Source organism: Symphalangus syndactylus, chromosome 7, assembly GCF_028878055.3.
Source record: "Symphalangus syndactylus isolate Jambi chromosome 7, NHGRI_mSymSyn1-v2.1_pri, whole genome shotgun sequence".
Taxonomy (NCBI): Eukaryota; Metazoa; Chordata; class Mammalia; order Primates; family Hylobatidae; genus Symphalangus; species Symphalangus syndactylus.
The window spans coordinates 105,554,088-105,580,298 of NC_072429.2; the positions used below are offsets into that span (position 1 = coordinate 105,554,088).

The window sequence follows — 26,211 nt, forward strand, 5'->3', positions numbered from 1 at the left end:
AGCTTGTGCCTCCTTTTATTCCAGTTATCAAAGATCGTAAGTTGCCTTTTTCTTTTTTATTCAACTCCGTTAGAAATAGACCTTAGAAAATCAACTCATCCAACCTTCATTTTCCAGATGAGAACATTGAAGCCCAGATAAGAGAAAGACCAAAGTCCAGATAGTCAAAGACTAATTACTTTCTAGTCCCAGCTTTGAACTATTGTATACATAACTCATACTGAACTACAAAAAGGGAGTCAAAATTTTGGTCCAATCATTAAAAAATGTTTTTAAAACCTGCAAGCACATTGGATTTTAGAAATTATTATTGGAGGCCGGGCGAGGTGCCTCACGCCTGTAATCCCAGCACTTTGGAAGGCCGAGGCGGGCGGATCACGAGGTCAGGAGATCGAGACCATCCTGGCTAACACGGTGAAACCCCGTCTCTACTAAAAATACAAAAAATTAGCCAGGCGTAGTGGCGGGCGCCTGTAGTCCCAGCTACTCAGGAGGCTGAGGCAGGAGAATCCTGTGAACCCGGGAGGCGGAGCTTGCAGTGAGCGGAGAACGTGCCACTGCCCTCCAGCCTGGGTGACGAGCGAGACTCCGTCTCAAAAAAAAAAAAAAAAAGAAAGAAATTATTATTGGAATACGTATTTTGAAATACTTTGTTTGAAAAGATCATCTAAGGACAGAATTCTAAGGGCAGAATTCTAAGGACAGAATAAATGAATGCTATCGGTAGCTCACTTCTTATCCCCATCCCGCCTACCCTTACCCTTTGGTTTGTGGTTGTTGTTTTGTTTTGTTTTTTTGAGATAAGGTCTTGCTGTGTCCCCAGGCTGGAGTGCAGTGGTGTGGTGATGGCTCACTGCAGCCTTGACCTCCTGTGCTCAATCAATCCCCGTGCCTCAGTCTCCCAAGCAGCTGCGAATACAGGCATGAGCCACCATGCCTGGCTAATTGTTTTTGTTTCTGTTTTATATAGAGGGGGTCTTGCTATGTTGCCCAGGCTGGTCTCAAACTCCTGAGCTTGTGCAATCCTCCCACCTTGGCCTCCCAAAGTGCTGGGATGACAGATGTGAGCCCCCATGTCTGGCCCCTTTGTTTTTAGTAACACAATCTTCCTTAGCAGGACTTTAAGTTCATGTAGGCAAAGGCAGTTTTTCAACTCTCACAAGACAGACTGAAATATACTTTCTAAAGGACTGGAAAGACAAGCGTGTGGACAGAAGAGAAACATCTATGCAGTGTATGAAACCAGATAAAAATGTCCAGGGCTCAGCAATGAATAATTTCTTAAAGTAAGACAGAATTGTTTTTCATTGAACAGGTCTGTTGGCTTTAAAGCTATATCCTTTCCTTCAGTCTTGCATGCAAGTAAACATACTGGTTGAAAACTGCTGTTTAAGAGCACAAAAAGGTATAAAAAGTTAACTATTTCAGAGAGTGAGACATTTATTTTGGAAAAAAGTTGGTATTAGTTTTTTCTTTTTTGTTTTTTGAGAGGGAGTCTCCCTCTGTCGCCCAGGCTGGAGTGCAGTGGCGCAATCGCGACTCACTGCAAGCTCCGCCTCCCAGGTTCACGCCATTCTCCTGCCTCAGCCTCTGGAGTAGCTGGGACTACAGGCGCCCGCCACCACGCCCGGCTAATTTTTTTGTATTTTTAGTAGAGACAGGGTTTCACCGTGTTAGCCAGGATGGTCTTGATCTCCTGGCCTCGTGATCCGCCCGCCTCGGCCTCCCGCAGTGCTGGGATTACAGGCGTGAGCCACCGTGCCCAGCCGGTATTAGTTTTTCATCATGTGGGTTATTTACCTCTTAGGATAAAAAAAATTGGGAAGTGATTTAATACTTGATCTACAAATCTGTCAGAGGTGTTTCCAGAGTTCAACAGCATCTGATAACATTAACTGAGGGCCAGAAATGCGGAGAAAAAAAAATCCCTCTTGATTAATTAAGAGGAAATTGGATCACAAGGAAAGAAAACTATTACAAACAAAGATTTCAATGTGAGCCTGAAATTTCTGGCATTCCTCCCAGCAATGCAGATTCACTGCAGCCTGTTTGGTTCTTATCAGAATCTCTTCATCCCACTTGGAAGGTCTTAGGAAAAAATAGATTTCCTCTAAGACACCCATACGCTTAGCCCAGAATCAGGATAATTTATAGCTTTCAAGGGGATTTTCCTGCTTGCCTGCCCACACCTGCCCCAGATTCAGTCCTGATAGAAGGAGGAGAAATGGAAACAGCAAATCTTAACAGTCTTTCACATATTAACTGGCATTGCAGTCAGCTTCTGGGGTTTGGGGATGTCAGCAGATGGTCTTGGCTAAAAAACAGAAGCAGCTTCTAAAAGAACCTGGTCATTCCTTCTGAGATTTAGCCTCCATGGCAACTGCAGTCCTTCATTCATAATTCTACAGAAGAGTGTAAAATCGTTTTCCTCCTCACGTGTGATTTGGGCCTTTCTTCCCTAAAGCAAGGTCTGTATGCTACCTCCCATATATCTTTGATTACTATAGAAATGTTACGTTCATTGTCTCAATCGAAATTCAAATTCTTGGGAGTTCTAGATTTTCCTGTTTCGTTTATGTTAGAAATGAAAATAAAACCTCTAAGACAAAAATAAAATGAAATAAGTGTTTTACGGTGGGAGCTTCCTAGGAAACCTTGAGATTTGAAACTGTTTGTGAAGATGCAGACCTGATTAATGAAATCATCATCGCCTAAGAAGTCTGTCATAAGTGAGAAAGTATCTTGAAAATAGTATTTGTTATTTTTTGATCATATGAATAGTAGAAAGAGGAAGGAGAGGTATTTATATCTTTTTCTGCATGATACACTTAGAAGTTAGGTAGAGCCAACCCTCATAGCCAGCTGTATAATCTGATTAAAGAGACTTTAGGAACCTACATTTGCTCAAAGCTATATGAAACAATAGCTTTTTTTTTTTTTTTTTTTTTTTTTTTTTTTTTTTTTTTTTTGAGATAGAGTTTCACTCTTTAGCCCAGGCTGGAGTGAAGTGGCATGATCTTGGCTCACTGCAACCTCTGCCCCCTGGGTTCAAGTCATTCTCCTGCCTCAGCCTCCTGAGTAGCTGGGATTACAGGCATGCACCACCACACCTGGCAAATTTTGTATTTTTAGTAGAGACGGGGTTTCGCCATATTGGCCAGGCTGGTCTCAAACTCCTGATCTCAGGTGATCCAGCTGCCTGGGCCTCCCAAAGTGCTGGGATTACAGGCGTGAGCCACCACGCCAGGCCATAATAGCTGCTTTTTAAAGTTGTTTTATTGTGTATATTTGAAGTTTACAACATGATTTTATGGAATACATATATAATAAATAGCAAAATGATTACTATAAGAAAGCAAAGTAACATATTTATCATCTCACATAGTTGCTTTTTTGATAAGAGCAGCTAAAATCTACTTTAAAATTTCGAATGCGCTTTTATTAACTATAGTGCTCTGTTGTACATTAAATCTCTAGATTTGTTAATCCTACGTATCTGCTACATTGTATCCCTTGACCTATGTTTTCCCATTTCATCCCCCAACCCAACTCCTGTAACCACTATTATACTCTATATATTTGACCTTTTTTAAAAAATCATGCAATATTTTTCTTTCTGTTTCTGGCTTATTTTGCTTAACAAAATGTTCTTCTTGTCCATCCATGTTGTGCCAAATAGCAGGATGCCATTCTTTTTTCGGGCTGAATAATATTCCATTCTTTCTTTATATATAGACACACACATATACATATACACACACACATATATATACACACATATATGCACACACATATATATACATATTCCACATTTTCTTTATCCATTTGTCCACCTACAGACATGTAGGTTGTATCCATATTTTGGGTATTGTGAAAAATACCACTATAAATATGGGAGTGCAGATATCTTTATGAGGTAGTGATTTCATTCCCTTTGGGTATATGCTCAAAAGAGGGATTGTGGGATCATATATAGTTCTATTTTTAATTTCTTTAGGAACCTCCATACTGTTTTCCATAAGGACTGCAACACCCTACATTTTCACCAACAATATACTTTTCTCCACATCATAGCCAACATGTATTATCTCTTGACTTTTCAATAATAGTCATCGTAATGGATATGAAGTGATATCTCGTAGTGGTTTTGTTTTGCATTTCCTGGATGATTATTGATGTTGAGCACATTTTTATATACGTACTGTCCATTTTTATATTTTCTTTGGAAAAATGTCTCTTTAGGTCCTTTGTCTATTTTTTAATGAAGTTATTTGTCTTTCTGCTATTAACTTGTGTTTTATTTATACTTTTAAAATACTTAACTCTTTATCAGATATGTAATTTACAGATTTTTTTACAGATATTTTTCCCAATCCATAGGTTGCCCTTTTGTTTTGTTGTTTCCTTTTCTGTGCACCTTTGTAGTTTGATATAGTTCCATTTATTTATTTTTGATTTTGTAGCCTGAGCTTTTAGTATAATATATTTAAAAAATCATTGCCAAGGCCAGTCAATGTCCAGGTACTTTATTTCTGTGTTCACTTCTAGGAATTTTATGCTTTTAGATCTTACATTTAGGTCTTTCATCCACTTTCGGTTGGTTTTTGCGTATGGTATAAGATAAGGGTCCAATTTTATTCTTTTGCATGTGGAAATCCAACTCTCCCAGCACCATTTATTAAAGAGACTACCCTTTCCCCATTGTGTCTTCTTGATGCCCTTATCAAAAATTTGTTGGCTGTATATATTTATATTTATTTCTGAGCTCTCTCTTCTGGTTTTTTGGTCTGTGTTCTGTTTTATGCCAATACCATATTGTTTTGATTACTATAGCTTTGTGGTATAATTTTAATTCAGGAAGTGTGATGTCTCCAACTTTGTTTCTCTTTCTCAGTATAGCTTTGGCTGTTTGGGTTTTTTTTTTAATGGTTCCTTAAAAATATTAGGATTGTTGGCTGGGCGCAGTGGCTCATGCCTGTAATCCCAGCACTTTGGGAGGCCAAGGCAGGCGGATCATGAGGTCAGGAGATTGAGACCATCCTGGCTAACATGGTGAAACCCCGTCTCTACTAAAAATACAAAAAATTAGCTGGGTGTGATGGCCGGTGCCTGTAGTCCCAGCTACTCAGGAGGCTGAGGCAGGAGAATGGCATGAACCTGGGAGGTGGAGTTTGCAGTGAGCCAAGATTGCGCCACTGCACTCCAGCCTGGGTGATAGAGCGAGACTCCATCTCAAAAAAAAAAAAAAAATTTGGATTGTTGTGTCCACTTCTGTGAATAATGTCATTGGAATTTTAAAACTGATTGCATTGAATCTGTATATGCTTGGGGTAGTATGGACATTTTAACAATCCTACTTCTTCTAATCTGTGAACATGGGATATCTTTACACTTATCTGTATATTCTTCAATTTCTTTTATTAACGTTTTATAGTTTTCATTGTAAAAATATTACACTTGCTTTGTTTAAATTTATTTCACATATTTTTTATGCTATCATAAGTGGGATTGTTTTTCTTGATTTCTTTTCAGCTAGGTTATTTGTGTATAGATATCTAAAAAATTTTGTATGCTGATTTTGTATTCCGCAACTACTGAATTCATTTATTAGTTCTAACAGTTTTTTTATATGAAAATTTGGGGGTTTTCTACCTATAGGATAATATCATCTGCAAACAGAGATAATTTTACTTCTTTTTAAATTTGAGTGCCTTTTCCTCTTTTTTTTCTTGTCTGATTGTTCTTGCTAGTACTTTCAGTACTATGTTGAATAGAAGCGGTGATAACGGGCATCCATGCCTTGCACTGGATCTTAGTGGAAAAGCTTTCAGTTGTTCCTTGTTGATTACGATGTTAGCTGTGGATTTTTCTTTTTTCTTTTTTTTTTTTTTTTTTTAATGTAGTCTCGCTCTGTCACCCAGGCTGGAGTGCAGTGGCACGATCTTGGCTCACTGCAAGCTCCACCTCCCAGGTTCACGCCATTCTCCTGCCTCAGCCTCCAGAGTAGCTGGGACTACAGGTGCCCGCCACTACGCCCGGCTAATTTTTTATATTTTTAGTAGAGATGGGGTTTCACCATGTTAGCCGGGATGGTCTCCATCTCCTGACCTCGTGATCCACCTGCCTCGGCCTCCCAAAGTGCTAGGATTACAGGCGTGAGCCACGTGTCCGGCCAGCTGTGGATTTTTCTTAAACGGCCATTATTATGTTGATAAACTTTCCTTCTGTACTTAAACTGTTAAGAATTTTTATCAAGAAAAGATAATGAGCTTGTCAAATGCTTTTGCTGCGTCAATTGAGACAATAATGTGGTATTGTTCATTCTGTTAATGTGATGTATCTTTGATTTGCATATGTTTAACCAGCCTTGTATGCCAGAGATTAATCCCACTTGTTCATGATGTATAATCTTTTGGATGTGTTGTTGAATTCTCTTTGCTAATATTTTTTGAGAAAGAATAATTTTATTAATCCTTTTTATATGAGGTCCTTAAACAAATAAGTCCCTTACTTGTTTGGATTTACTTGTTTGGTAAATAAGTAACTTGCTTAGTTTCACACAGTTGGTCATGAAAATAATAGAGTAAAAAAGAGCTTCTTATTGCAATGGAATTTACCATGCTCAATGTTCGTGGAATGTATACAATGGGTGAAGACTGATGGTAAACAATGTGGGATAAGGTGTAAAGATGAACAAAACAGAATCTACTTTCATGATTTTTCCCAATCTAGCCAGAAGAACACATACATACAACTACCTTTAATAGTTAGGAGAGAGCTACATTAGAAATACTGCAAAAAAATGTTACAAAGGCATGAAGATATCTGGTATACCTAGAGACTTTCTAATGGTCTACAGTAGGGATCACAACCTCAAATGTCAGGCAGGTCACTTAAAGATGCGAAGTGAGTTGGGTTGGAGCCACAATAGGGTGTGGTGAGAATTGTAGACTACTTATAAAATAATGTTTCAAAGAAGTAAGAGATCTGTATTTTTGCTTGAGTGCTCCCATTCCTTAAATGATAAGATTTGTGTGCACACACACACTGGTATTGGGTGAACCAAAACAATGTAGCATGTCTTTGGGTTGGATCCTGCTTGTGTGCTCCCAGTTTATGACCTTTGGAGAACATAGTGTTTTTGGGGTAAGGACAAGGGGCCAGAGAGTGGTTAAGAGATAGCTGTAAGGAGGTAGGTTGGAGCTATTTTGTGAGGATCTTGCTAAGAAATCGGTGCTTTATCAAGTAGGGCTCATTGAATCACTCAAGGATCTTAAGCCTGGATGTGGTATCAAATTTGTGTTATCAAATGATCAATCTAGAACCAGCAAAAAAAGTTTGGATTTCAGAAAGATAAGACTAGGATAGGAAGACTATTTATAGGGATTACTAAAATAATCTTGGAAAGAAACAAATGAAGGTCTGAAAGAAGAGATCTGAGAGCCATTGAGAATAACACCAAAATGACATAGAAACTGACAAGTCGCCATGAGTGAGGGCAGTGAGGAGTGATCCAGAAGCTTCTGAGTTAAGTGACAGCAAGGAGAGGGCAGTGGAAGAGCAGGATTTGTGGCGAGAGGGAGAAGTTTTCATGCTGAGTTGGGGAATCTCTGGGACTTGCGTGTGGAGGTGTTAAGTAGCAAGATTAATCGGGAACCTGGACCATGTGGTCAGGCAGAACCAGGTGAAAATCCAGGCTCTGCTGGTTAGCACAGTGACCCGGGGTGTATTATTTAACTTCTCTAAGGTTCTGTTTCTTCCTCTGTAAAATGAGTATTAGCACAGCACCTAGCTCATAGGGCCTGTGTGAAGATTAAATGAGTTAACACATGCAAAGCACTTAGCTCCATGCCTGGCAGACGTTAATTCTTGATGTGCAGTTACTATTGATATTTTAATGTTGAGTCATGGGAGTTAGCAAACTAAGACTCCTTAAATTCTCTTTGACCAAGGACAAGGTTGATACCAGACCCAGGGCAGGGGTGAGTCTTCTGGTAGGAAGGTCATGTAGGGTCACCTGTAGGGACTGGAGGCTGCAAGGGAAAACTTATTTATAGTGTTTTATTTTAAGGTAATTTATGGTGTGGCTTTTAAGGTTATGTCTAAAAGGTTTCTCTCCGCCTGGTGGATAAGGTCAGATGAGGTCTCAATTACTTGGGAGTGTTGCACACAGACTCTCTCCTGGAGCCTCCTGGAATATAGAGCTCAGCGGTTTCCAATCACTGGGGATCACTGAGAATTTGAGATCTTAAATCACATTAGGATCACTTGTGGCACTTTCAAAACTACAGATGGTAAAATGCTGTCTCTGGAGACTAGTGCTGCGTGGGATCCTGGCACCAGCTTGATCTAAGCATAGCATCAGGGTTGAGAACCATGGTTCCAGCTGCTGGAGTGCTGTGGGTCTAGCAGACACTTGCAGGTTTCAAGAGTGTAGCACGATGTGGGTTCAGGAAGATTGATTTCGCATTCTGGATATTCTTCTAGAAGGTGTCTACCCTTGGAGGAGTTATTTAACTTCTCTGACAGTTGATTGACTTGTCTGAAAATAGTAGTAATATTAACCTCCTCCTCACAACATGTTGCTATCAGGTTTATATGAGCTCAAGTCTGTGACGACATTAGCCCGGTGCTTAATACACCGTACAGGAGCATCACATGGAAGCTATTAATATTGTTATTTATACTATTATTGAGGGTAATGATGCCACTTTGTAAATAAATGACCTAGATTCATAGATAATATACTAAACTTCAGTATGAATAATGCATTTAAACTTTTATATTATAAACAGTAGCAATTTACATACATTGTCAGAGCCTAAAGAAAATTTCAGGGAACAAATGCCACAAGATCCCATGGTCTAGTAAACGATATTCACATTAACTTAATTCAGGAAACGAACACATAATTGCCTGGCATACCTAATTTAATCTGAAAAATGGTGTCTCAGAAACTGGTCTTGCAATTATGATTCAAACTCACTTCTCTTTGAGTAGCAGTTGCTAAGCCTTCGCTATGTTAGTAACACTAAGTTGGTTCAATTAATGCCCAATTAACTCCACACTGCACTAACTTAAACGTGTATCTCATAATACTGAGGAACACCTTAAACCTAAGCTACCCTGACTTCTGACTTCTTTTCTCATTGAGTTGCACAGCAAAACACAGCCATGTGGTACCACATCCTTCATGCCCACACACACAGCTGAATGTGACTAGAGAAACACATGGAAATTTGCTGTCTCACTTTACAATTTTTGACCTCCAACCTCCGGTGCTGCTCAGCTCTCTACTATATTTCCCTTGTCCGTTCATTCTTCTAGTGTCCTGGGTGACTATTTAATGTTTTCCCTTCTCTAAATGTTCAATGCTTCTTCCACCATCGTCACTCCAGATAGCGAGTTTGCTGTCCATTTCACATAGAACCAAGAGCACCCTTGAACTCCGACTCTGAAGTCTACCCGCCTTCCTGCATGTGTCCATGCACCCTGCCTTTGGCCCTGATGTTATGGATGAGTGGTCAGATCTCTGATGAAGGCCATCGTCTCTATTGGCACATCCGCTCCCCCCGTCATGATACTGCTGTATTAGGTCTTTTTTGCTCTCTTTCATCACAATTTCAATCTCTCTGTATCTTTTCCATCAGACAAAAATACTGCAATTTCTTTTATCTTAAAAAATACACTCCCTTGACCCCATGGTCCATCCCATTCCTCTCCCCCCACCCCACAGCAGCGAACTCCTAGGAAGAATTGTGTGTACTGCCCACTTCAATTTTTTTCTCCCATTTTCTCTTGAACCCAATCCAAACACGTTTTACCTTCATGATTCACTAAAACTCCTTTTGTTCTACCAGCAATAACTTCCACATTGCTAAATCTAATGATCAATTATTGGTCCTAAATTTACCTGTCCTATCAGCAGTATTGGACACATTAGAACACTCACCTTTTCTTTTTTTATTATATTTTAAGTTCTGGGGTACATGTGCAGAGCATGCAGTTTTGTTACATAGGTATACATGTGCCACGGTTGTTTGCTGCACCCATCGACCCGTCACCTACACTAGGTATTTCTCCTAATGTTATCCATCCCCTAGTCCCCTACCCCCCAACAGACCCCAGCGTGTGATGTTCCCCTCCCTGTGTCCACGTGTTCTCATTGTTCAACTCCCACTTATGAGTGAGAACATGCGGGAACACTCACCTTTTCTGTAAGTGTTTTCTTCACTTGGCTTCTGGGTCAAAACTCTCTCTCTGGCTTTCTTCCTACATCACTGGATGCTCCTTCTCAGCCTCCTTTGTCATTACTTGCTCTCTTCAACTTCTTAACACTGGAGTGTGCAGGGCTTAGCCTGGGTTTTCTTCATTGCTCAATCTATACTGTCTTCCTTGGTGGGGTCAGGCTTTAAATACCATCTTATGATGACAATTCCCACACATGTATCCCCAGTCTGACCTGTCCCTTATACTTCAGGCTTGTATACTAAACAACTTGCTAGGTGTCTCTGTAGGATATCTGTCTAATGTCTAGCTCAACCCTAATGTGCAAACAGGTGAACTCTCAATCTTCTTTCCAGCTTGAGCTTTTCATAGCATTCTCCTTTCCCGCCTAGAGTCAACTTTGTTCTGCCCATTGCTCAGGCCAAAAATCTTGAAAAAATATTTGACTCCTTTTTTTCTAACATATCTCACATACAGTCCACTATATCCTGGATCTACCTTGAAATGCTTCTCACCATCTTTACCACCATTAACCATCTTCCACCGCACCCACCCTGGCCGTCCATAGCTCAAGCCACATCAAGCCTTGCATGGATTATTGCACAGTCTACTTCAACTAGTCTCCCTGCTTCCACTCTTATCCACACAGGATGCTTTCAACATTAGCCACATCATGTAAAACATTGTCAGATCAGATTGCTTTGTTCAAAACCTTTCTATGGCTTTCATTTCGAGTAAAGGCCAAAACCCTCATAATGTAAAATCCTACAACTCCCTCCCCTTGTTAGCTTCCTGACTACCTCTGCTGTCACCTCCTCTGCCCCATTATTTGTCCTGCCCCAGTCATACTGATCTCCAAGTTGGCACCTGCTTCGGGACTTCTGCACTAGCCCCTTAACATCCTTATTCCCCACCAGACTCGCTGCCCTTGCTCCTGCATATTCAAAAGACTTGTTAAAATCTTTTTCTAAACAAGGGAAGTTCTCCTCTTAGGAGGAATGCTTCCTTTTCTGTAGAATAGGGGGTTGGGGATGGAATCGTGCCTTCTTGTATTTTGTCTGTCTGCAATGGAAACTGAGGAAGGACATACAGTGTGGTTTGAGGATGGAGAGTCACACAGCTAGGATCGGATTGTTGAGAAATATGAATACCCTGAGAAGAAATGTAGGTTTTCACCTGCAGAATGGCAGGATGAGCATAGAATTTTAATAAAATCACTTCATTGATGGTGTGGAGGATGATTCAGGAATGGTGTGTGGGCTAGAATAGAAGCTGAGATAAGAATTGGGGAGTGATAGCAACAACCTGGCTAGGAGACAATTAGAACCTGCTCTAAAATCATAGCAGTAAAGTTAGAAAGGAAGACATAAGTCCTACCGGTGAAACTAAGAGAGGATTGATATGAACTAGTCACAGTTAGATGTCAGATATGAAAGAAATGAAGGCATTTGGGATGAATATGTGCATCCTGGCCTGGTTTTCTAGGTAAATGGTGGTTTTATTTATAAAGAATAAACATACAAAGGGTAGGGCAAGCTTGGGGATTGGACAAAATATTAGATCATATTTTGGACATATTGACTCGGAGATACCTGTAGGACATCCACGTGAAATTATCCAGTATACACAGATTGAAGCTAAGGAAAAAGATCTGAGCTATTACATAGATTAGGGCGTCATTTAGGATCAGAATGACCAAGTCATACTAAGTCACATGTCTACAAGAGTTACAAAGGGGCCAGGCGCCGTGGCTCATGCCTGTAATCCCAGCACTTTGGGAGGCTGAGGTGGGTGGATCGCCTGAGGTCAGGAGTTCAAGACCAGCCATGGCCAACATGGTGAAACCTCGTCTCTACTAAAAATACAAAAATTAGCTGGGCATGGTGGTGGGAGCCTGTAATGCCAGCTACCTGGGAGGCTGAGGTAGGAGAATTGCTTGAACCCGGGATGTGGAGGTTGCAGAAAGCAGGAGATTGTGCCACTGCACTCCAGCCTGGATGACAGAGAGAGACTCTGTCAAAAAAAAAAAAAAAAAAAAAAAATATATATATATATATATATATATATATATATATATAGAGAGAGAGAGAGAGAGAGAGAGAAGAGTTATGGAGGGATCAAACCCAGGCACTCTGGCTCCAGGGTCAGGGCTGTTGACAACTGTGCTCTAACACAAATTCCTTCCTTCCTCCTTGCTCCCCACCCCCACTTTGAAGGGCAGAACTTTACAAGCTTGTGACATCACTCCCTAAACAAGCATCTTACAGGGATCTAAATATAGTTTCTCAGCAGTGCCTTTCTATTTGATTCTGTAAAATTTTCATTTCCTTAATAGCCAAGAGTCTTGCAAAAGTAGCCTACACTCCTTAATTTATCACCTCCTGTTCACCCTTCAACTCACTCCATTAAATATTCTGGTTTCTGCCTATAAACTCAATTTAGTCAAAGTCATACAGAAAGTCATTGCCAAATCCAAGAAAGATTTTTAGTTCTCACTCATTTTAACTTTATAGTACAGTGTTGGATTTTTTTTTTATTTTTATTTATGTAATTTTTTTTTTGAGACGGAGTCTCGCTCTGTCGCCCAGGCTGGAGTGCAGTCGTGCATCTCGGCTCACTGCAAGCTCCGCCTCCTGGGTTCATGCCATTGTCCTGCCTCAGCCTCCCAAGTAGCTGGGACTACAGGCACCCGCCACCATGTCCGGCTAATTTTTTGTATTTTTTTTTAGTAGAGATGGGGGCTCACCATGTTAGCCAGGATGGTCTTGATCTGCTGACCTCATGATCCACCCGCCTCGGCCTCCCGAAGTGCTGGGATTACAGGCGTGAGCCACTGCGCCGGGCCCAGTGTTGGATATTTTTGTACACGTTCTTTTCTACACACACTCGTGTGTGTGTTTATATGTGTGTCGAAGGAGAAGGAGTCATGATAGAAATAGAAAGTTTAGAAAACCAGAAGGAAATGGCCAATCATAATTACGCCACACTCATGCAGCTCGTGCATAAGCATGTATATTTCATATCTGGTTACAATCTACTCCCAATCTTGAAACTGATTGTGCTAGAAGTATTCTTTCAGTTCAGGGATGTCATTTTGAGAAGTAGTTGAGATAACCCATTAAACATCGGTTTGTATACCAGATTGTTCTCCTCTTCTGGAAACCATCCAAAGGTAATAATTAGAATTTTTTAAAACTCTCGAATTCCAATTTCAGTAAAATAGGACACAGATAATCTGCAGAGTCTAACAACCACTAAAACTATAATCTGCAGATTGTAACAATGACCACTAAAACTAACTGAGATTGGTTAGATTTCATCTGGAAGGAAGTCAAAAGGAATACTTAGAAGTCTGGAAGTGATGGATTTTGCAAAAACACATTTTCTAAAAGGAAGAGGTCCACCCTCTAGTGAAAAAGCTGCATGGCTGCATGGCTTGTTTGCTACAGTGAGTGAAGAAATCTGATGGCAAGACTTGAATAAAAATTCTCCTGGACTTCAACTTTGAAAAGCAGTGGATTTGAAGATGCAGATGCAGTAAAATCACACAATGCATGACATGGATGTGCCATCTTTGCAGAAAAGCTGTCTGTGTGGTTGCATTGGAAGGTTATTTAGAGTTTGACACCTGAAAGTTACTCTGGTCCTTCTTCTTTCTCCATAGGTACTTATTTAAATGGCTAGTCCAGAAAAATTTAACTTTTCAATGATGAATACTTTTTTTCAGAGTATAATATCAACCCAAGTCACTAAAAAAACCAAAGCCAAAACAGTAAACCAAAAAATTAAAATCAAAAAGAGAATTTAGCTGAATAGTAGGGTAGAAAAGGAGAATGTAGAAAATATCATTCATATATTTCACAAAATCATTTAGAAGATATAATGAAAAGAATGAACCATTTACAATATCAGCAATAAAAATAAAATACCTATGAATGAACTCACTAGAAAATATTCAAAAACTATATGAAGAATACTTTGAAAGATTACTAAATACAATCAGACAAAGAAAAGATAAAGCCGTAATCTTGGATAGGAGAATTCTACATAGTTGAAACACCATTTCTCTCTGTGGTAAATTTAACTTTATTCCAACGAAAAGTGTTAATTTTTTCTTTGTTTAGAAAGAGACAAACTGATACTAAAGGTTGTATAAAAAAATGAAACAACCAAAAATAGTCAAGAGAACATTTAAAAGGAAGAAAGCTAAAATGTTAAATAGTATGGTATTGACATATGAACAGACAAACAGAAAATAGAACAAGATAGGAAATAAATAAACCTGATGGCATATTAATAACATAATATGTTATAAGGGTGTCATCAGAAATCAGTAGGGAAAATAAACCACTCAAAAAATGGTTACAGTCAAAAGCCAGAGAGCCACCTAGGGGAATAGTTGGATTCATCTTTCACATCGTATATCAGAATACATTCTAAATAGATCAAAGACTTAAATGTAAAATCTGAAATCATAAGCCTACTAGAAGAAAATGATAAAATTGCTTTTTAAATTTGGGGTGTGTATAATATTTTAAAATATGACTAAAAATCCAGAAGCCATAAAAAAGATAAATGTTACTATGTCTTAAAAAGGCAAAAAAAAAATTATTTTAAAAAGTCAAAAGACAACACACAGGAAAAAAATTCATAATTCATAAAACAGAATAATCTCTATCATATATAAAAAGCACATAGATATTGATGAGAAAAACACCAACTTCCCAATTGCTTGCCCAGTTATATTGGGAAAAAAATAGTAAAAGTTTATTGGAAAAGAAATAAAAATGGCTTTTAAATACATGAAAACTGTTGACTGTTATTCAAAATAAGACAAATGAAAATTTAAAATTACATAGGATTATCATTTTTTTTCTAATCATAATGGCTAGAAAGCCCACAGATTTTTGTTTGACATCATAGTCCATTGGCAACCTGTGAGAAAACAGGAACTCTCCATTGTTTTGGGGAGACAGACATTAGTAAAACCCCATAGAAGGCAATTTGGCAATATTTGTCAAAATGATTTATTCATATGTCTTTGACCAAGAAATTCCACTTCTGGGAAATTATCCAAGGGATTTAAATGATATTTATACACAGTTAGGCATTGCAACATTTCTCAAAATAATGAAAACAACCTAAATTCTATCATACGGAAAAGGTGAAATGAATTACTGCATAGCTACCCAAATAGGTTATGCAGGAATACAAAAATAAATAAATACATAAACTTGGCCGGGCGCGGTGGCTCACGCTTGTAATCCCAGGACTTTGGGAGGCTGAGGCGGGCGGATCACGAGGTCAGGAGGTCGAGACCATGGTGAAACCCCGTCTCTACTAAAAATACAAAAAATTAGCCGGGCGTGGTGGTGGGCGCCTGTAGTCCCAGCTACTTGGAGAGGCTGAGGCAGGAGAATGGCGTGAACCCAGGAGGCGGAGCTTGCAGTGAGCCGAGATTGCGCCACTGCACTCCAGCCTGGGCGACAGAGCGAGACTCCATCTCGAAATAAATAAATGAATAAATAAATAAATAAAAAATACATAAACTTTCTGATAAAGTTATTGGATAAAAAGCTCTAAGATACATTAAATGAGAAAAGCAAGATGTATATAATATACAGTCTTTTGAATTGAAAATAAGGGAAAATAAGAATATATGTTTGAATTTGTGGACAAGTCCATAAAGAAACCCTGGGAGGTCTCAGAAACATCTAAATATAGAGGTTGTTGAGAAAGATACTTTCTTGGCTAATTTCTTTCACTTCTTTTAGCCTTTGGAAAAATCTTCCCTTCTCAAAGAGGATTACCTTGGCTAGCTTCCCAGTTGAATGTGAAGGCCATGAGGACTATTGCTTTCGTCTGTTTTATTCCCTCGTTTGTCCCAAGCACCAAGAATAGTATACACAGTAGACACTCTAATATGTGTTCAATGAATTAATGCATAAGGGGGCGGGAAACTTCACTGCATACTTTTGTATATTTTAATAATACATTTTTTGAAAATTAAATTAAAAGTAAAACCAAAAAGTGAATAGTAGTAGATGTATTCCCACTTTTTTCCCATTTCAGTATTTGTTGAAACCAGTCTCCATTTCGATGTTTATGTTTTCATTAGACAAGCGCCGAAAATGTTTGGTGGCTCTGACCTTCCCGGGGCCAGCTTCACATGCCCCTAAGGGACGGAGGGCCTCCTGGCCTTCTTCACAATTCTGCAGAAGAGCCACATGGATGTTTGCCACCTGATCTGGCCCCTTTACAAGAATTTGACTTGCTTCTTTCTTCTCTGTATGTTCCTAGATGATTGCAGGCCTGCGGTCTCCACAGTCTTCACTCACCAGTGTTCCTGCTATTTCAAGTCGACAAACATTCATTGAACGCCACATGGGTGTCATGAATGTTAGAGGCACAAAGGTGAATGTTATATCATCTGTGCCGTCTCAGGGCTTGCAATTCAGGAGGACAGGCACAAATAGTAATTACAGGGGACTGTTGGAGTTCACCTAAAGATTTTTTTTTCTCAAGTCTTTGTACGGTTATGTGTTGCTTAATACATTGGTAGGTGATTTTGTCATTGTACAAATATCATAGATTATGCTTACACAAACCTAGCTGGTATAGCCTACTACACATCTAGGCTAGACAGTATAGTCTATTGCTCCCAGGCTACAAACCTGTATAGCATGTTACTGCACTGAATACCATAGCAATGATAACAGAAGGGTGAGTATTTGTGCATCAAAACATATCTAAACATAGAAAAGGTACAGTAAAAATACAGAATAAAAGATTAAAAATGGTACACTAGATAAAGCACTTAACAATGAGTGGAGCTTGCAGGACTGACTATACATTGCTCTGGGTGAGTCAGTGAGTGAGGGTGAGTGAATGTGAAGGCCTAAGACATTACTGTCCACTCCTGTAGACTTTATAAAACCTGGACACTTAGGCTACACTAAATGGATTAAATAATAGTTTTCTTCAATAATAAATTAACCTTAGATTACTGTAACTGTTTTACTTTATAAACCTTTTATATATACATTTTTTTGAGATGGAGTCTTGCTCTATCACCCAGGCTGGAGTGCAGTAGCGTGATCTTGGCTCACTGCAAGCCCCATCTCCCAGGTTCATGCCATTCTCCTGCCTCAGCCTCCTGAGTAGCTGGGACTACAGGCTCCCACCACCAGGCCTGGCTAATTTCTTTTTGTATTTTTAGTAGAGATGGGGTTTCACAGTGTTAGGCAGGATAGTCTCGATCTCCTGACCTTATTATCCGCCCGCCTTGGCCTCCCAAATTGCCGGGATTACAGGCGTGAGCCACTGCGCCCTGACTAAACCTTTTATTTTTTTAACCTTTTGGACTCTTTTGTAGTAAGGCTTAGTTTAAAACACAAACACATTGTACAGCTGTACAAAAATATTTTTTCTTTATGTCCTTATTCTATAAACTTTTTCTATTTTGAATTGTTTTTAACTTTTTGAACTTTTTTGTTAAAATGAGGACACAGACATCCACATTAGCCTAGGCTTACACAGGGTCAGGATCATCAAAATCACTGCCTTTCACCTCTGCACCTTGTCCCACTAGAAGGTCTTCAGGGTCAATAACACACACAGAGCTGTTGTCTCCTATAATAATGCCTTCTTTTGGAATACCTTCTGAAGACCCGCCTGAGTCTGCTTTACAGTTAACTTTTAAAAAAATAAGTAGAAGGAGCACATTCTAAAATATTAGGTTGGTGCAAAAGTAATTGCTGTTTTTACCCTTAGTGGCAAAAAAATGCAATTACTTTTGCACCAATCTAATAGCAATACAGAGTATATTATGGTAAATACATTAACAAGTAACATAGTCGTTTATTATCATTATCAAGTATTATGTACCCTAGAGAATTGTATGTGCTAGACTTTTATAGGACTGGCAGCTCAGTAGGTTTCTTCACACCAGCACCATCTCAAGCACATGAGTACCATGTTGTTCTGTGATGTTGCTGACAGGTGAAGCCAGCTGGACTTCCTGGGTCGAGTGGGGACTTGGAGAACTTTTCTGTCTAGCTAGAGGATTGTAAACACACCAATCAGCACTCTGCAAAAATGCACCAATCAGCACTCTGCAAAAACACACCAATCAGCACTCTGTGTCTAGCTAAAGGATTGTAAATGCACCAATCAGCACTCTGTAAAAACGCACCAGTCAGCACTCTGTGTCTAGCTAAAGGATACACCAATCAGCAGTCTGTAAAATGGACCAATCAGCACTCTGTAAAATGGGCCAATCAGCAGGACGTGGGCGTGGACAAATAAGGGACTAAAAGCTGGCGACCCCAGCCAGCAGCAGCAACCCGCTTGGGTCCCCTTCCATGCTGTGGAAGCTTTGTTCTTTTCTCTTCACAATAAATCTTGCTGTTGCTCACTCTTTGGTTCTGTGCCACCTTTAAGAGCTGTAACACTCACTGTTACATGAAGGTCCATGGCTTCATTCTTGAAGCCATCGACACCAAGATCCCACTGAAAGGAACCAACTCCAGACATATCTTGGTGACCCAGATGGGACTATTGCCAAGCAGTGAGTACCATCAGACCCCTTTTGCTTGCTATTGTTTCCTATTTTTCCTTAGAATTCGGGGGCTAAATACTGGGCACCTGTCAGCCAGTTAAAAGCAACTAGTGCAGCCACTGGACTAAAGACACGGGTGTCAGGCTTTCTGGGAAAAGACTCTCTAACAACCCCTGACTCTTTGGAGTTGGGAGTGCTGGTTTGCCTGGAACCAGCTTCCACTTTTCCAGTACTTCTGGGCTAAGCTGAGGGTTGACAGAGAGGAAAACCATTCAGCTCTGTGGTCCCGACAAAAAGTTGGTTGACCCTGTAGACATGAGTGGAACTCTCAAAGTCATGTCACTCAAGTGAGACTCGTCCATCTATCCTATCTATCCTGACCCTTGCCTCCTGGGTCCTAATGCCTGTCAGACAACTTCTTCCTGCCTCCCTTCTCCAAGACTAGTCCCGCTTCTAAAAACCACTCCCTGTCTCTGGTGCTTTTCTAGTTTCTCCTATAAAAATGATTTCTATATAAACTTCAGGACTCTGTTCCCTTCTTTAGGCACCCGGGCTCACCAGGCAGAAATACATAATTTTTTCCCAAAGCCCCATTGGTGGGGGGGTCTATCTCGAATTTTAGGATCCCTCCTCAGACTCACAGGCCTAACAAAAGCTATTCCTGAAGCTAAGATATGGGGAGCCTCAGAAATGATATCCTTCCTATTCATATGATGAGAAGTGAGGACAAAAGGCATCACTCTTCCAACTCTGGAGATCCCTTCCCTCCCTCAGGGTATGGCCCTCCACTTCATTTTTGAGGCATAACATCTTTATAGGACAGGGGTAAGGTCCCAATACTAACAGGACTCTAAGAGGTTTTTGAGAATGCATCTGTAAGGGCCAATAAATCCAACCTTCCTTGGTCCTCTTTGTGGTCTAAGAGGAAAATTAAGGTTTTTGCTGCTGCATCGGTGAATGCAATTATTCCAATCTGCAGGGTCCAGGGACCATTGCGGGCTCTTGGGCAAGAGGAGTTTCTACTGCTGCGTCAGTGAGCACAACTATTCCAATCAGCAGGGTCCAAGGACTGTTGCGGGTTCCCATGAAATGCATCCTAAACAATTAGGACCAATTTGACCTGCAAACCCTGAAAAAGAAGTGGCTCATTTTTTTCCACACTATGTCCTGGCCCTAGTATTCTCTCTCTGATGGGGAAAAATGGCCACCTAAGGAAGTATACATTACAATACTATCCTGCAGCTTGACCTTTTCTGTAAGAAGGAAGGCAAATGGAATGAAATACCTTATGTTCAAGCTCTCTTTCAATTGAATGAGAATCCACAACTATGCAAACTTGCAATTTATATCCCACAAGAGGACCTCTCAGCTTACCCCCATATCCTAGCATCCCTATAGGTCCCCTTCCTATTAATGATAAGCCTTCCTTCCCCACCCAGAAGGAAATAAGCAAAGAAATCTCCAAGAGACCACAAAAACCCCCAGGCTATCGGTTATGTCCCCTTCAAGCTATAGGGGGAGGGGAATTTGGCCCAACCTGGGTACATGTCCCCTTCTCCCTCTCTGATTTAAAGCAGATCAAGGCAGACCTGGGAAAGTTTTCAGATGATCCTGATAGGTATATAGATGTCCTACAGGGTCTAGGGCAAACCTTCAACCTCACTTGGAGAGATGTCATGCTATTGTTAGATCAAACCCTGGCCTTTCATGAAAAGAATGCAGCTTTATTTGCAGCCCGAGAATTTGGAGATACCTGGTATCTTACTCAAGTAATCTATCAAGTAAATGATAGAATGACAGCTGAAGAAAGGAACAAATTCCCTAGCGGTCAGCAAGCCATCCCCAGTATGGATCCCCACTGGGATCTAGACTCAGATCACGGAGACTGGAGTCATAAACATCTGCTGACCTGTGTTCTAGAAGGACTAGGGAGAATTAGGAAAAAGCCCATGAATTAGTCAATGATGTCCACCATATCTCAGAGAAAGGAAGAGAATCCTTCTGCCATCCTTAAGCAGCTATAGGACGCCTTAAGAAAATACACTCCCCTGTCACTTGACTCACTCGAGGGTCAATTGATCCTAAAAGATAAATTTATTATCCAATCAGCTGCAGATATCAGGAGAAAACTCAAAAAGCAACCCCTGGGCCCTGGACAAAATCTGGAGGCATTATTAAACCTGGCAACCTCAGTGTTCTACAATAGGGAACAAGAGGAATAGGCTGAAAAGGAAAAGTGAGATCAGAGAAAGGCTGCAGCCTTAGTCATGGCCCTCAGACAAACAAACTTTGGTGGTTCAGAGAGGACAGAAAATGGAGCAGGCCAATCACCTAGTAGGGCTTGTTACCAGTGTGGTTTGCAAGAACACCTTAAAAAAAGATTGTCCAACAAGAAACAAGCTGCCCCCTTGCCCATGTCCACTATGTCGAGGCAATTACTGGAAGGTGCACAGCCCCAGAGGACAAAGGTTCTCTGGGCCAGAAGCCCCCAACCAGATGATCCAACAACAGGACTGAGGGTGCCCAGGGCAAGCGCCAGCTCATGTCATCACTCTCACTGAGTCCCGGGTACGTTTAACCGTTGATGGCCAGGAAGTTGATTTCCTCCTGGACACTGGCGTGGCTTTCTCAGTGTTAATCTCCTGTCCTGGATGACTGTCCTCAAGGTCCGTTACCATCTGAGGAATCCTGGGACAGCCTGTAACCAGGTATTTCTCTCACCTCCTCAGTTGTAATTGGGAGACTTTGCTCTTTTCACATGCCTTTCTTGTTATGCCTGAAAGTCCTATACCCTTATATTAGGGAGGGACATATTAGCCAAAGCTGGAGCCATTATCTACATGAATATGGGGAACAAGTTACCCATTTGTAATCCCCTGCTTGAGGAGGGAATCAATCCTGAAGTCTGGGCTTTGGAAGGACAATTCGGAAGACCAAAAAAATGTCTGTCCAGTCCACATCAGGCTGAAACATCCCACCACTTTTCCTTATCAAAGGCAATATCCCTTAAGGCCTGAAGCTCATAAAGGATTACAGGATATTGTTAGACATTTAAAAGCTCAAGGCTTAGTAAGAAAATGCAGCAGTCCCTGCAACACTCCAATTCTAGAAGTACAAAAACCAAACGGTCAGTGGAGATTAGTGTAAGATCTTAGACTCATCACCTCCTCCCTGCTTAACAAACAGTCCAGGTTTTCTAATGGCAAATATACTCCCTGCATAACCATTCACCCCTCGACCCCCTGCAGCAGAGCCCCCACCACTAGTGAATTCCTTCTCATCCCCTCTTTCAATCACACTCTCAAATGGTTCCTAGTAGATGCAAAACAGTTTTTTCTCCAGTGGGAAAATAGAACACAGGGAGCCACTCAGTTTGCTCCCAACACCCCTTTCCAGCCACTCACCAGAGCTCCCTTAGCAAGTACTCTAGGAGTATGGGAAAATGAAAACAATCAACTCACACACCTTTTTAACATACACAACCAGTTCTGTCTACACATCCAAGGCATATTTTTCTTATGGGGAACGTCAACCTATATCTGCCTCCTTACTAACTGGACAGGCACCTGCACCTTAGTCTTCCTAAGTCCCAACATTAACATTGCCCCAGGAAATCAAACCCTATCAGTGCCCCTCAAAGCTCAAGTCAGTCAGCACAGAGCCATACAACTAATACCACTACTTGCAGGGTTAGGGATGGCTACTGCTACAGGAACTGGAATAGTCAGTTTATCTGCTTCATTATCCTACTACCACACACCCTCAAAGGATTTCTCAGACAGTTTGCAAGAAATAATCAAATCTATCCTTACTCTACAATCCCAAATAGACTCTTTGGCAGCAGTGACTCTCTAAAATCACTGAGGCCTAGACCTCCTCACTGCTGAGAAAGGCGGACTCTGCACCTTCTTAGGGGGAGAGTGTTGTTTTTACACTAACCAGTCAGGGATAGTATGAGATGCTGCCTGGCATTTACAGGAAAAGGCTTCTGAAATCAGACAATGCCTTTCAAACTCTTATACCAACCTCTAGAGTTGGGCGACATGGCTTCTCCCCATTCTAGGTCCTGTGACAGCCATCTTGCTATTACTCTCCTTCGGGCCCTGTAATTTTAACCTCCTTGTCAAATTTGTTTCCTCTAGGATTGAGGCCATCAAGCTACAGATGGTCTTACAAATGGAACCCCAAATGAGCTCAACTAACAACTTTGACCGAGGACCCCTGGACCAACCAGCTGGCCCTTTGACTGGCCTAAAGAGTTCCCCTCTTTAGAAGGGCACTACAACTACAGGGCCCCTTCTTCACCCCTATCCAGCAGAAAGTAGCTAGAGCAGTCATCGCCCAATTCCCAGTAGCAGTTGGGGTGTCCTGTTTAGAGGGGGGATTGAGAGGTGAAGCCAGCTGCACTTCCTGGGTAGAGTGGGGACTTGGAGAACTTTTCTTTCTAGCTAGAGGATTGTAAACATACCAATAAGTGCTCTGTGTCTAGCTAAAGAATTGTAAATGCACCAATCAGCACTCTGTAAAAACACACCAATCAGTGCTCAGTGTCTAGCTAAAGTATGGTAAACGCACCAGTCAGCACTCTATAAAATGGACCAGTCAGCACTCTGTAAAATAGACCAATCAGCACACGGTAAAATGGACCAATCAGCAGGATGTGGGCATGGACAAATAAGAGAATAAAAGCTGGCCACCCCAGCCAGCAGCAGCAACTTGCTCGGGTCCCCTTCCACGCTGTGGAAGCTTTGTTCTTTCACTCTTCACAATAAATCTTGCTGTTGCTCACTCTTTGGTTCTGTGCCACTTTAAGAGCTGTAACACTCACCACAAAGGTACGTGGCTTCATTCTTGAAGTCAGCGAGACCAAGAACCACCAGAAGGAAACAACTCCAGACACATTGCAATGGTTAGGATATCACTAGATGACAGGAAATGTTCGGATCCATTCTAATCTCATGGGACCATGGTCTTATATGTGGTCAGTCAGTGATGGAAACAGGAGGTGCATGACTGTATTAGTTTGCTAAGGCTGCAAATAACAAATTACCAAAAATTCAGTGGCTGAAAACAGAAATTTATTGTCATACAGTTCTGGAAACCAGAAGAAGATCAAGGTGTCAGCGCAGCCATGCTCCCTCTGATGGCTCTAGGGGAGAAGGCTTCCTTGTTCTATTCCACCTCCTGGTGGCTCCAAGCCTCTTTAGCTTGTGTCAGCATCACTCCCAATTCCTGCCTCTGTCTTTACATGACCACGTAAAGACACAGAAGACTCCTCTGTGTCTCTGTCTTCTTTTCTGTCAATGTCAGATCTTTTTCTGCCTTTGTCTTACAGGCGCACATGTCATTGAATTTAGGGCCAAGCCAGATAGTCCAGGATATTCTCATCCTGAGATCCTTCAATTAATTATATCTGAAATGACCCTTTTCCCAAATGAAGTCACATTCATTGAATCCAGGAGTTAGAACATGGACATGTCTTTTAGGGGAACACCATTCAGCCACTTCAGAAGAAAGCAAGTGTCCTCTTTCTTTTAGCATCTTGTTGTGTATTTAGTCTTCTTTAAAAGCACTATATGTTGACTTTGGATCGAATTCTGCCTAGCTGCTAGCTGTGTGACCTTAGGCATGTTACTTAACTTCTGTCTACTTGAGTTGTCCATCCAAATGGAAGCTGTAAATGAGCATTTGACAGGATTGTTGTAAAGATTAAATGAGGCATGGAACGTAAAGTTCCTAGGGCAGCTCAATAAATATGTGAAGATATTATTTCGTTGTGGTTAGCAATCTCTAACAATAGAGACCAGGAGGACTCCAGCTTTTCAATATATAATTATACAAGTTATACAAGGAGGCATTTATCTTGATTCCTCTGCCTTCAAGTTCCCAATGCTAAGGTTAGCATTGGGGGTTTACTCCAATCTTGGAATGCTGGCTTTGCTTTGAAAGCCTTGCAGCTTGCTAGCAGACAATTGGAAATCCACTATTTTAGGATTTAGGACACTGGCAGGAGGTCTGAATTATGTTAATTTCAGAGGCCTCTGACAGGCTTATCTTGCAATTTTCTTAAAAAATAGAGATTGGAGTTTACTTAAAGAGTCAAAGGAAGCTGTGTGGGAAGGTATCTTTGTTTAACATCTGTCTGCCATTTAGCACCACTTGTACCCCACAGGGAGAAAGGAGAGGCTGCCTCAGAGCTAAATTTAAGTTGCAAGGGTATAAGCAGCACTTTTAAAAGAAGACAGATAACAGCTTCCTGTCTGGGAAAGATTACTGAAAAGGAAACTTTGATTCAACATTTCCTTAACTCTTTTGGTGAGAATGATTTCTACCCCCTACATAAAGTCCAGGGAGGAGCTATTTGTAGCTAGTCAAGCAAGATGTTTTAAGTCCTCATAAGTCTTTTCTTCAAAGTAAATATTTATTCTCTTCAAAAGCCAACTAGTGTTTAAAATCTTCTCTTCTTTTATTTTCTAAAAAAAAGGAAATGTTTTTCTGGTAAAAACACTTAGGTCAAATGAAAAGTCCCTAGGAGACCCCATTTATAAAACAAGAAGAAGCTTCTTTTGATGAATATGTAAATTTGTTTGACTGTAATAATCATTTTACTATTTATATGTATGTCAAAATATCATGTTGTGCACACATCTCAAATATATACAATGAAAAATAAATTTGAAAAGAAGAAGAAACTTCTTCCATCTAGTGAAAGGTGGTGATGGCCTAGACACTTGTCCAATACTCCTCAGTATGTAAAACATGGAGCCTCTAGAACATGCAAATCTTCCCCCTACAGAGTGTTACCTAGCCCAGGGCAGATGGTCACTTGCCTGACGAAAGGGATAGAGGACATCTGGGCAAGCTGGAGAATGCCTGAGCTTTGATTCAAAGGCCACATTTCCTGTGGCAAAGCTTGTTCTGTAAAACCCCATAGGCTGGGCGCGGTGGCTCACGCCTGTAATCCCAGTACTTTGGGAGGCCGAGGCGGGCAGATCACAAGGTCAGGAGCTCGACACCATCCTGGCTAACACAGTGAAATCCCGACTCTACTAAAAATACAAAAAATTAGCCGGGCATGATGGCAGGTGCCTGTACTCCCAGCTACTCAGGAGGCTGAGGCAGGAGAATGGCGTGAACCCAGGAGGTGGAGCTTGCAGTGAGCCAAGATGGCACTTGTGGAGAGCCAAATTCACATTCCCATGCATTGGCAAAGCCTGCAGACAGGGAAGTAGGTGTCATGGCAAAGACCTGACCGCTGAAGATCCTGTTATGGGTAGCTTCCTGTTCTTACCAGATCAGTGAAGCGCTGTGAATGGCTTTTCATAGTTAATGGTTAGCACAGGACAGACTGCAGAGGCCGCATCAAAGGAAGACAAAAATAACTATTGTGTGGACTGTTAACCCCTGGCATGTATAAAAGCACT

General features: G+C 40.9%; 1 protein-coding gene across 4 annotated transcripts in view; it reads right to left on the minus strand.

Moving 5' to 3' along the window:
* The window catches only part of ABRA (actin binding Rho activating protein), a 53,677-nt gene that overhangs the window by 14,654 nt on the left and 12,812 nt on the right, over positions 1–26,211 (minus strand). The gene's annotated exons all lie outside the window — the stretch shown is intronic.